Source organism: Cynocephalus volans, chromosome 7 (assembly GCF_027409185.1).
Source record: "Cynocephalus volans isolate mCynVol1 chromosome 7, mCynVol1.pri, whole genome shotgun sequence".
NCBI classification, from domain to species: Eukaryota; Metazoa; Chordata; class Mammalia; order Dermoptera; family Cynocephalidae; genus Cynocephalus; species Cynocephalus volans.
The window spans coordinates 152,548,650-152,561,650 of NC_084466.1; positions in this window are offsets into that span (position 1 = coordinate 152,548,650).

Sequence of the window (13,001 nt, forward strand, 5' to 3'; positions counted from 1 at the left end):
TTTGTTTTGTGCTGATCTGGCAACCTGCCCCTCCCTCTTTCACTTTGCCATACTTATTCCTGGCTTTTAGCATCAGTATTACCCCGGAGGTACAAGACGGCTGCTGGAGCTCCAGCCTTCGTGTTTGTGATTTGGGAAAGCAGAAGGATGAAGGGAGAGGGACACAAAAACACCTGGCTCCCATCTGAGTCAGCTTCTGTTACAGAGATCCCCTCCATTAAATATGGGCTGATTATTGGAAAGTAACGAGGAATTGTTGTTCATTTTGTCAGGTGTGATAAACATTATAAACATATCAGAAAATATCCTTCTTTTTTGGAGATTCATCCTAAAATATTTAGAGGTAAAATGTCATGATGTCTGTAATTTATTTTGAATTACTTTGGGGAAAAAAAGAAGCACATGTGGCAAAATGTTAACAACCATTAAATCTGAGAGATGGGTATATATGGGTACCCATTACCCTAGTCTCTCTACCTTTCATTATACTTGAAATTTTTCTTAATAAAAAGTTTTTGTTTTGTTTTGTTGTTTGTTTCTGTTTTTTAAAGGAGAGATTACCCATAATCCTTGCCCAACAACATTTGCTTTCTTCTGATTGGCTACCCCTTGAAGAAAGGGTGTTTGGGAAATGTAGTCTTTCAGTGGGGCATATTGATGCCTGGATGCAAGCAGGGTCCTGTCAATGAGAAAGAAGGGGAGGATGGATGTCAGGCAGGAGCTCACGGTCTCTGCCCAGAGCAGTTTCTGGACTCCCTCTGCACAGCACACAGGAGCAGGGGCCACAGTGCCTGTAGCTCTGCTTTGCCTTCTTTATTAGAAACAGCCCCTCCTGGTCTCATGCAGGCTCCTGGTAGGATTTCTGCCATTAGTACAGTGACTTAGGCATAGCCAACCCCTCCCACAGGGGTGGATGTTGAGAGGAGACCTGCTGAAGCCCACATCTGTGCATCCCACAGCTTGTTCACCCTGTGTGACCTTTGCCAGGGTGCTCAACCTCCCTGGAGCCCTGCAGCCACCTCTCTAGAGGGGAATACAGAGCCCAGCTCCTCTCCCCCTTCACTGAGATGGGCTTGCATTTCCCAGCACGCTCGGCCAGGCTCGCAGCACAGAAGAAAGATCCCTGAACAGAAAGCGACGTTCTGAGCTGTAAAACAATTTGGGCAACTTGGTTGGCTTCCTGCCTCAATGTCCCAGTTGTCACCTAACCAGGAGCAAACAGTTCAGTGTATATAACAAGACCTGGAAGCCATAGATAAATACACGCTTTACTGCACTTCTCCTGTGTGGCACATAGTAGGCCTGCTGTGAGGATTTGGGGTGGGCCAGGAATGGAGAGAAGCAGGCCCTCTGTTCCATCAATGGATGAGTGAATGAATAAAATGTGGTACATCCATGAGAGGGTACATTATCCAGCCATAAAAAGGAGTAAAGTACTGATTCATGCTACAACAAGGATGATCCTTGAAAATATTGTGCTAAGTGAAAGAAGCCAGTCATGAGGAACCACATATTGTTTTATTGCATTTACATGAAATGTCCAGAATGGACAAATCTACAGAGACAGAAAGTATGTTAGTAGTTGCCTAGAACTGGGTGGGGTTTTGAGGAGAAACAGGGAGTGACCTCTAAAGGCTACTGGATTTTTTTTTTTTTTTGGAGTAAACAAATTCTAAAATTCACTGTGGTGATATTGTACATATCTGCAAATATATTAAATCCCATTGAACTGTACACTTTAAATGGGTGTATTGTATAGCACGTGAATTATATCTCAATAAAGCGGTTTTTAAGAGTGAAAAAAAAAAAGACAATCAGAAAATAAGAGATATTTTTATCCACAGCAACACTATCAACAACATGTCGACACTGACCAGGACTTGGTGTGTGTGGACCCTCAGGAAGCCTCAGCTGCTACCACCCTGGGAGATCCGCAGCATGGACTGGAAGTGCAGAAGCTGAGTCCAGCTGGAGCAGAGGCGTAGGGAGGGGACAGGGAGCCCTGCCTGGCTCCCACCAAGCCGAGAGTGGCTCCAGCTGATGCGCCTCCACTTACATATATCGATCGTTTACCTCCCTCTGTTCCCAGCGCTAGATCTATGATCGAGAAGAAAGGAAAAAGGAGTTCAGGTTTAAACTCTTATCACTAAAGTGAGGCTCCCTCTACATTAAAAAACTATCCAGACCCTGTGGCAGGAATGGGCTCTGTTCCTGGGGCATAAATTTGTGTGTGTGGGAAAAAGACTTATTGGTGAATTTAGCAGTATTTTTCGTTGAACTGGCAGTTGCTAACCATTACACCAGTATTTATTTGATTCTTAAAGAGTACAAAACCATGGACCACAAATAAAGAAGATGGAGTAATAGTTTGTGGCTGGGCCACTAGCTTTAAACTTGAAATGAAGTGTCCAGTTTTGAGTTACTGTGTCCAACCACCATTTGTACAGTTTGAAAAGTGGGGGCATTTTTCCAGGCTGTCAGTGTGACTGTAGTTCATTCCCGTGAGTGATATCGCTGAAGGAGCAGTTGTTCTGCTACGAGCACCTCACTCATGACCAGCATATATTTAATGTATTAATCTGTGCCTCCAGCGTAATTTAGGAAGGCCTCTCTTTGACACATTCCTGTACATCCTTGTTTTATTGCCTGCTCCCGCAGGTAACAATGTCTCAAAAGTCTGGCTCCTGAATGAAGTTAAAATTACATGTCACCAATAGCATATGCAGTTTTGTGGCTTATTTTGCTGTCAAAATTACCACTCTGCCACAACATGAGACCTTAATGGGGACGTAGCATGATTTACCTTGCCGGCTCCAGGCCAGGTGGCGAGAGGACTCTCACGTACAAGAGGCCACGTGCTTGGGAAGCCGTGGCCATCTCTACCCTATTGCTCCACCTTTAGTGCCCAAACTGTGTCATCAGACATTTCCTGAGATGAAAATAAGAGGTATTTGAGATACTCTGCCAAATAATTGCTAAGCTTGTTTTAAGTCGCTAGGGGAAAAAATGTATATTTCAAGCAGGTTAGTCCTCCACCAACAGACAGGATTTATACTCCATTTCCCAGTCGAGCTGGTGACTATTGTCTGTTAAGAATGTGCGCAAGACTTCATGGAGAAATGTCTGATTTTAAGGCTAATGGGAGCAGCCTTGATTTACAATCTGACAAGATATTTTCCTACCCTGCCAAGCCAGCGTCTTTGGAATGTTTATGATCTCAGGTAATAAGAGAAGGCCACAAAGCCAGGATATGCCTCTTAATGAAATTATGGATTACCCTCTGGGAAGAATGTTGGGTGTAGTTTAAAACCACCTGGGAGCCTGGACCAGTGGCTGCATTAGGATGTTCATGGGTCCTAGGTGTGTTTGCCTTTGTGGGCCTTTCCTCCACAAAAAAAATTAAAATTGTATTTTATGACTGCTTTGCTATCAAAACCAATATAATGTAGGCTGGGCTCATTATTGTGTAGTCATTACCATTATATTCATTTTTTCCTTTCAATTTTAAAAGAAATGAAAATTAAAACACATCCATGGACCCCAGGTGCTATGTCATCCGTGTCTGATGGGGAGGTCGGCATTGACCTGGGCTGCAGGGTCCAAGCTTCCAATCTTTCTCCAGGAGCTTCTTTCTTTCAAGACCAGGACAGTCTGGCCGTGGCAGCTCATGGAGGGGCTTAGGTGAAGAGCATCCCACTTCTCCAGCTTGGCCCAGAGTCTCCCCACCTCCCCCTTACTCCCCACCCCTGGGTGAAGTCGGAGCCACTCCTTCCCTGGCCTCCTCGCCCTCCTGTTTATTTGTCTTTATTTTAAATAAATAGGCCAAGGCCACTGCTATGAATTTTCTGGTGCATTTGCGAGCTGGGGACGATTCATGAGTGCAGGAGCAGAACGCTCCACCTGCGGGCGTGGTTGTCGTGATGATGGGAAAGGGCATTAATGATGGGCCACAGCGGCTGACCCCTGACCTCATCGACCGCTGTCCCTCTCCCAGCCGGGTTTCTGTGTCCAGTCAGCTGCACAGGAGTTTAAAGGGCAGCCGTCATCCCCAGTCAGCCAGCCTGCCATTAATAATGTTTTCATCTGTGACAGTGACAAACCTGCAGTACTTGAGGGGAGTTTATTAAGGTCAGTCTATAAATAAGAATTAAAATTTTTTAAAAAATGGGGTGACACAGATGATCAGATGAATGAATAAAGTGATTGGATGAAATAAACATAAGAGTGGACAAGGGGCGCCTGGAGCCGGAAGCGAGAGGCCCAGCCCCCCTTTCTCTGGCCTTGCCCTAAGTTTAGATTTCAAGAAGCCACTTCAGAACTTGTAGGTTTTGTGACTCTAAGCCCTGGCTAATATTTTGTCGTTTAATGCCTGTTCTCTCTGCTGATAAAAAGAATTGCAGCCATTTCTCTATGTCAAGCCCATAACTGAGAGCTGGTAAAATTTAAATGTCTCATCTGTCCTCAGGCTTGCATGCAGATGGCCTTACCTAGAGCTTGGCTCCAGGCCTGTGGGCGAGTGACAGTCATCCCCTGGCTTGTCCAGCAGCCTTTGCTATCTCAGGATGGACTCCCTGAGCAAAGTGGCCGAGGGAGTTGCAAGCTGGAACTATGTCTTTCTGCAGCTTGGTCCTCTGGCTCAGAGAACAGGAGTCTCCCCTGCAGTGACGTGTCTTTGGGGTGTGGGTACAGGTTCAGACCACCCCATCCTACTTTCTCAACCATGGGGCTCCTCCTATGCAGGGTCTTTCGATGATCATGGTGATTTTTAATCATATATTCAAGCAACTGTTTTCAAAGCTCTTATGTATGCGTTAGCTCATTTGGCCCTCACAAGGATCCCAGGAGAGACAGCAAGTTTGATTATGTCTATTTGGAAGATGTACAGGGCACAGAGAGGTTAGGTTAGCCTGAGGTCACTCAGCATGTAGAAGCAGAACTAGGTCACTGTCCACTGAATGTAGGGAGACAGAAGTGGAAGAAAGCAGTGGGTAAGCAGTCCAAGCGCTGCAGGAAAACGGGACTTAGCCAGCATTCTACCAACCAGGAATGTCCATTAGCAGGAAAAGTGACTTGTCATTGCTTCAGTGATAACTGGGGAGCATTGTGGTGGCCCTTGGGGCTGTCAGGCCCTAAAGAACCTTGTGAATCATCACATTATTAGGATTTGGGTCTGGTCAGTGCTTTATCCCAAATAAAGGAATAAATGTCATTGTGTCTCTTCTTTCAGAAAGGACAGACTGAAGTAGCCATGGTAATTAATTCCCAGGTAAGCAGAATCCTCAACAAGTCAGAATGCTGTGGTAAGGAAGCGGGTGATAGACTGGGCGGGGAGAGCCCCTAACTGTTCTGCTCCCTGTTAGTTCTCAGATCCTCTGTGACCCAGATTCATGCTGGAGGGTCTCAGGGCTACACAGAGATGGGCAGCTGTACAGAACTCCCACCAGAACCACAGGCAAGAAAGAAGGAAGACTCCAGAGCCTGCAGTCTAAAGGAGAGGGCTCTGCCATTCACGTCAGCATGGCAAATGTCTAGCGAGCACATCCTCCACAACAGGCCCTGGGCCAGGAGTTCTGCCCTGAAGACCTCTATGGAGAAAGGAATTCTAGGAAGGCTTCACAGAGGAGGTGTCCCAGTGGGACTGAGCCTTCAAAAACAAGTGGGAAAATGCCATGGCAGAAAGGAAGGGGCTGCCAGGTGCTATGGGTTGAACTGTGTCACCTAAAAATTCATATGTTGTAACCCTGACCCCTGGTACCTCAGAATGAGACTCTTTCAGAGACAGGGGCCTTAAATAGGTGATTAAGTTAAAATGAGGTCATAAAGTGGGCCCTAATCCAATCTGACTGGTGTCCTGATAAGACAGGACAGGTTCGGTCATGGACACACACAGAGGAAAGACTGTGTGAAGACACAGGGCCATTTACAAGCTAAGGAGAAAGGCCTCAGAAGAAACCAACCCTGCTGACACCTCAATCTGGGGCTTCCAGCCTCCAGAATTATGGTAAAATAAATTTCTGTTGTTGAGGGGCCCAGTCTGGGTGCAGCCCTAGAAAACTAATACACCAGGGAAGCAAAGAGCCCCAGCAAAGTTCTGGAAGTGTTAATGTGCCTGCATGTTTAGAGAACTGTGGTGCTTTGCAGACATCAGAGTGGCCAGAGGGGATGGGATCTGCTTGCCGGAGCATCTGGAACCCAAGTTCTTGGCTCATTATGAATGGTTTCCCTCATGGTGTCTTTCCTGGCCATGACCTGCCTACTCCTTGACTCTAGTGAAAGTCAGGAACTCCCCCTCTGCTTTGCTTCCGTGCAAATTTAAAAGCAGGTCCCAGCTGATCTCCTTCCTTGGGGTCTCCCCAGTGGGCAACATTTGTATCCCACTTGCTTGCTGGAGGTGGAGCCCACAGACACCCATGTGAGTTTGAGGTTACCTGCTCTCCTCCAACAACCCTGGCTTGCTAGCCTTCCATCCCTGGGAGCCTCCAGGCCTCCCCCAGTGTATAGCTGCTGGGGTAAATCATCTAAGCTCAAAGCCAAGGGCAAGTTGGAGGGTGTTTTGGAAGCTCTCAGCTGACACTGCAGCCTCTGTGGTGTGGGAGAAGGTGGTAAACTGAATAACGGCCCCTGAAGACATCAGGTTCTAATTCGCGGAATCTGTAAAATTTCTTTGTAAGGAAAAAGGGTCTTCCCAGGTGTGATCTTGATATGGGGGCATTATCCTGGATTATCTGGGTAGGCCCTAAATGCAATCACATGTGTCCTTGTAAGAGGGAGGCAGAGGGAGATTTCACACACTAGAGGGCGATGTGAAGACAGAAGCCAGGGAGAGGTGAACATGCTGTTCTTGGAGATGAGCGTGTCACGGCCAGGAGCCAGGACGTGCTGGCAGCCACCAGCAGCTGGAAGAGGCAGGGAAGGATTCTCCCCCAGGGCCTCTGAGGGAGCACGGCCTTGCCCACACCTTGATTTTGGCCTAGTGATACTGATTTCAAACTTCTGGCCTCCAGAACTGTGAAAATAAATTCTATTGTTTTAAACCACCAAGTTCCTGGTCATCTGTTACAGCAGCCATAGGAAACATACGGAGGCAGGCCAGGGCTCCAGTGGGCTCTGACACCTGCTAGCTCTGGGACCTCCATGCTCTGTCTGACCCTCAGTTTCCTCCCCGTGCAATGGGAATAATAGCCAGTCCCACCCTGCCCACTCTGCACCTTGTTCTCCGAAGCTCAGAAAGGGCCTCCTGAAGTCAGCATACGCAGCAGGTCACAGGGCGCCCACAGCACTCTGGCCAGGCCGGCGCTCTGCAGCCACTCCCAACAGGCAGCAGGACGTCACGTCCTTGAGCCGCTGTGTCATCTGAGAGCCTGAGTGGCCCAGGCCACTGGTACTCCCCCAAATGCTCCCATTTGTTGCCCCCAATTTGATGATAAATGTGGAGGCCCCAGGAGCACTGGCCTGAAAAGGCCCTGACAACTGAGGGATGCAGCTGAGGCAGGAGGAAAGAAGAAAATGGTATCTTCCCTCCAAAAGGCCGGAGTCTCCTTGAATGACCGGTACCCAGAGGGCTGCAGTGTGCATCTGCGAGGTTTCCTCCAGCGGGTCCCAGAGGTGTGGCCCCCGAGGCTCACCCACGGCGATGGGCAGTGCTGATGCACCACTGAGCTCTGAGTCAGGGAGGTATTGGTCTCTCCGGCACAAGTCACCCATGTATGAGAGACTGAGGGCACTGAGAATTAAGGGGAAGTGGGGGCACCATGGGGTGTGAGCATGTGATGGCTTTGCAAGCAGGCTGCTCAGGAGCCACTCACCACCAGCCTGGGAGCCTTTCCAGGCCAGAAAACATGCAGATGTCATGACCAGGTGCAGGAAACTCTAAGAGCAGACACACCTGTGCTGCCTGGCAGCACACGCTCTTGGGGTCCTCTCCTAGCTCACGGTCACCCCACACCTTGACCCCACTCACTGCCGAGTCACACTCTACCACATCATCCTTGCTCATGTTCTTCACCGCACTTAACCATGGCCTGAAATCACGTATGCCTCTCCCTGTAAAAAATGTAAGTGCCTGGATAAACCAGGCTGCGTCCTCAGTGCCTGGTCTCTGCCACAGAGGACTCTCACAGGACATATTGAATGAATAAGTAAATGAATGAGTGAGTGAATGAATGAGTGAGTGAATGAATGAGGGGGCACTCAAGACTCAGAAGGATCTTCTACAGATGATGAAGGGGGTCCTCAAAATCAGTAGGAAACCTCAGCCGGAAAGTGAGACCCCCCTTAAGCAAGCAGACATGTCCCTCCAGCTCCCAACCCTGCTGTCTTCTTCTTTTTTTTTTTTTTTTTTATTAACGATGACTGGTAAGGGGATCTTAACCCTTGACTTGGTGTTGTCAGCACCACGCTCTCCCGAGTGAGCCACAGGCCGGCCCTGTGCCTTCTTGATTCCAAGTTCACTGTGCCGTTTTCCAGGATTCTCTATAGAGCATTCCGGAAACTTTGTGGAGCCTCTTGTGGGGTGGGGGGTGCAGAGGAGTGAGGAAGTTCCCACCCTGCTCTCTGATCCAATGACAAAGTCCAGGGGCGGGGAGACCCACTAGCTGTCACTGTAATGTAAGGCAGGTTAGACGGTGGCTGTGCCTTGAGGGGTCAGGCCTATGGGGGGGGTGATGGGGGTGAGAGAGATGAGACCGGAGGTCTTGGGTGAACTTCATTGATGTGTCACAGTGTTCAAATCAAAAAGGCAAAAGGCAAGGACTTGGTCTTCCATACTCAGCCTGTAATCCCACCATAACTGGCTATGTCCGGCAGCCCGTCCACAGCTGGCCGTGTCCACCCTCTCTCTGAGCCGGCACTCACGGGTCCCACCCACCTCATGGGAATAAAGGTGCCCCTTTCATTTCTTCCCTGCATCCAGTTTCCTCAGTGACATTTTAATCAGTTCAAACTGGAAGGAAATCTTCCCCGAACCACCCTCTGAAAATCTTTAATTGTTAAAAGTCCTTTTTTTTTTTTTGCTGCTTAAAGTTTCATTATTTTTAAACAATCCAATTTTACGGGCATTGCATCCTTAATGTGACCTAATGATGGGGGATGTTTTGGTAAAGCAGCAGCAGTCTGCTTCATTCAGGAAGTTTCACCTTCCCCAGGAAGGGGCTGCTGTGAGAACTTTCGGGGGTTCCTACATCATTACACACTGTAATTACATGAATTTTTACGAGGGGCTGTGAAAATGCTTCGTTACAAATAATTAAATTCAACACAACCAGAACTGCACTGGGAAGGTACAAGCTTTGAATACAGTCAGTAGCTTTGAACTACATCTTCAGAACTACCTTCATGAGGCCCCATCCATCCCCTGCCTTCTCTAACCCCCAAGAAGCAGCAGGCGAGTTCATCTGCTATGATGCACTCGGGGGGCTGGAGTTGGGTAATCCACATGCGAGTCCTGGCTCTCCTTTTAACCAGCAGCGTGACCTTGGCTGCGTTATTTTCCCCTGACCTTTGGCTTCCTCATCTGCAAATTGGGGATAGTAGCAATACAAGCCTCCTGGCTTAGCTGCGAGGATTAGATGAGATGATGGATGTAAATGTGCTGTACGAAGTATAAAGGGCTGGATGTAGGATGTGGAGACCCAGCCTCTTCTGGAGAGTGAACTGGAGGAACTGATGGCCTGGCTGCCAAGGCCTTGCCTGCCGGCCAAGCAAGACCCTCCACCACGGGCATGCCCTCCCACCCGTTGCCTGAGCAAACCCACCACTCCTCCCACCATTTTAGGGTCCCCATTGCCTTCAGGGCCTCAAGATCAAACGTCCTGGCATATTTGTTTGTACTCTCTCTTTTCACTTTCCTCGCTGGTAACTGAAGACCTATGAAACGGGTGTTTCAGAGAGCTAATGCGTGGATCACGGGCCACCCCTGCAAAGTCAAGCCTCTTTGATTTTACTTAAGGGCAAAATTCAGTCACATGATGAGTGATTTGCTGAAATCAACCATGAATGTTTTTGGCAAAATCTTTTATTAAATATCACATAATAAGCCTTCAATACACATTTCTTGAAAGAACTGATTGACCAGAGCCATTTTAAAAAACACGGTTTGGGAGACTAAACAAGTTTGGATGGAATATCACAAACTACTGATTCTATGACTGTCGCTCCTTCCTTAAGCCTGGGTCTGACCCTGTTCCAGCGAGAAGGCAGGGTCTCGGTGTCCACGCTGCCAGCAATCAGCATACCCCAGTGGGACTCTGCTCAGAAGTCTTGTTCTCAGTGGCCATGGAATTCTCAGCCTGTGTGGATCTACTTGTGGCCTCAGACGTAGCAGAGTCATATTGGATTTAAATATGCATGTGCGTACTGATAATTGGACCACTGGCTTTAAAGAAAGGGGGGCCGCAGAACAGACCACAGCCACCTTTGCCATCAGTGGGTGCCCACCTGCCTACCACCTGGAGTCACTCTGGAGCTGTGGTCACCTGGCTGCCACTGGCTGATTCTACACGAGCTCCGTTACCTTCCCCTGCTGTGTGCGCTGCTCGTTTATCCTTTGGCGTGAACGACAACTCTCGTTTGGGGAATGACATGACTTACTAGAGACCCTTTCAGATGCCACTGGATGGGCCTGTGGAGTTCTAGAAACAATGAGGGAACACAGACCACAGCACTATTGGGCACTCTGGGGAGCCTGTCAGTTTACAGAAATGCTGCTGTAGACATTTGTCCAGAGCCCACTGAAAGAAACCCAGAAGCTGAAAGCAAGAAGTTACTTCTCCCAGCAGAAGGAGAGAAAGACAGACAGGGAGGGCTCTGGGCTGGGGCTTCTGCTGAGGGGCTTTCCTGCTCCGGCTGCTTCACGTGGCCAGTGGGTACCGCTGTCAGACCTCCTTGCTCCAGAAGCAGCAGCCCTCCCTAGAGGTTGATTTGGTTCCCGTCTCCCTCAGGACAAAAGGCACTATGGCAACTCGAAATGATTGTTGTGATTAATCATTCCTGACACGTCAGGGGTTTTGCTGCTGAGGTCATTTGGCACGGTGGCAAAGTCCCTGGGCCTGAGGGACAGCACCATTCCCTTCTAGCTGGGGGAGACTGGGAACATCGCTGGCCTTTTACGCCTCACTGTCCTTATCTCTAAAATGGGAACAGCAATGCTGATAATCATAGTAATAATTATGTCATAGGGTCACCATGAAGATTAAATGGGATCATCATGTAAATAATCCAGCAATGTATTGAAGCTTTCAATACATTTTTTGTTATTTCTGTTCCAAAGTACTTTCACTTGTGCTAAGCACATTTCATCCTCATTTTGTAAAGTTGTAATTATTATTATACTGATGAGGAAATCAGTGCTCTGAGAGGTCCCATGACTTACTTGTGGTCACTGAGCAGCCAGGTGTGGAGCTGGAGATGGTCCCAGCATCATGCCAAGCCCCCAGCACCAGCAGAACCAGCTTGCGTCTTTGGGGCTCTTCCGCATTCCATTTTCCTCACCAAACTGCTCCCAGAGCCCAGCAAGTCAATTGGTGTAACCATCTAGACCAGTGCTGTTGAACGTATGGATGCTAGTCACATGTGGCCACTTTTAATTAAAGTTAAGTCAAATTAATAATTCCATGCTTCAGTTGCACCAGCTCCTTGGGGCCGGTGAATACCATATTGGATAATGCAGCATTTCCATCCCTTCAGCAAGCTCTGCTGGACAATGCACTCTCAGCTCTGCCTTTTCATCCTTGTGCAAAAACTTTCTTTGGACCAAAAGCAGAGCCTGTTTCATCAGCACCAGCCAACTATGAGATAGGAGAGTTTCTCAATACACATCCCATCTGACAGCAAAGACAGAAATGTTACAATTTTGACCAGAAAGAACAAAATCCTGCTAGAGCAAAAGAGAAAATTCACTCATCAAGTATTGTTTAAATTATTTGAAAATATACTGCATCTGTTTAATGTTGAAAGCAAAAGAAAGTGGCAAAGTAACCGAGCATGAGATAGCTTTCAATAAATAATCATGGAATAAATAGGAATATTCGCATGGGAGCCCTGGAAATGCACGAGTAGTTTGGTACCAATAAAATGCAAAGGATAAAAATAAAATACAATACAGCGGCAAAAGTATTTATATAAATCATGAAAATGTAAGGCAAGAAAAAGAGCCAGCTGCCCCAGCTCTCATTTGGAACAAGGTAATATGAGAAATACAAGTCTGCCACCAAAGGCTGTATTAGAAGCTGGGAAATAACGAACATGATTGCACCGTAGCTTTTCCAAGGGTGAAATTTACAAACGATTTACTGTAAATGTTTACCCAGTGTACAATAGAGAAATGTGATCAGAGATAATTTATCTTTAAATTTTCACCACATTCTTATGTATTCCACTTTAGAAGGGGACGTGGGGTTTTTAAACACACTTCTGTATGTTCACCTCCCCCGGGACCCTCCACCCTTTGTTTTTTTTTTGCTTTTTGACTTAACTTAAGCTACTGGATAAAGTTGTCCTTTTGATCCTCTGCTAAGAAAGTCAGGATGCGTGGCCCGCAGTGAGGTGTTCATTGATGACCAATCAGATCAATACCCATTCCACTAATCAAGAGTTGCAGAGCAAAATCCACATCCAGGGAAAGAACACTTTCCTCTCATTCCCTGTACAGAAAAAGGAGTTTGGGTGGTGAATTTCCCCCCAAGGGTCTGCTTCCACCTAATAAGGTCCAAACCCTCGTGTGTTGGACACACTATTCCCCAGCTTGGTTCACATTAAAGGCAAAATCTGTGGAGTTGGAAGACAGAGGTTCAAGTTCAGCTCCATCCCTGCCTACTGCCAGGCTTCCCCCAATCGTGCAGTTTGTCAATAAAATGGAACCAATGAAGGCAATTTTTAGAAGTATTTTTATATTGTGAAGCACTAGGTGAATGTGTGGTTATTATTGTAAGGGATTTTGCTGAGCAGGGACTCCGAATTCCCTCATCTTCATCCGACCCACCACCTCTCCAACCTTCTCCCCTAAT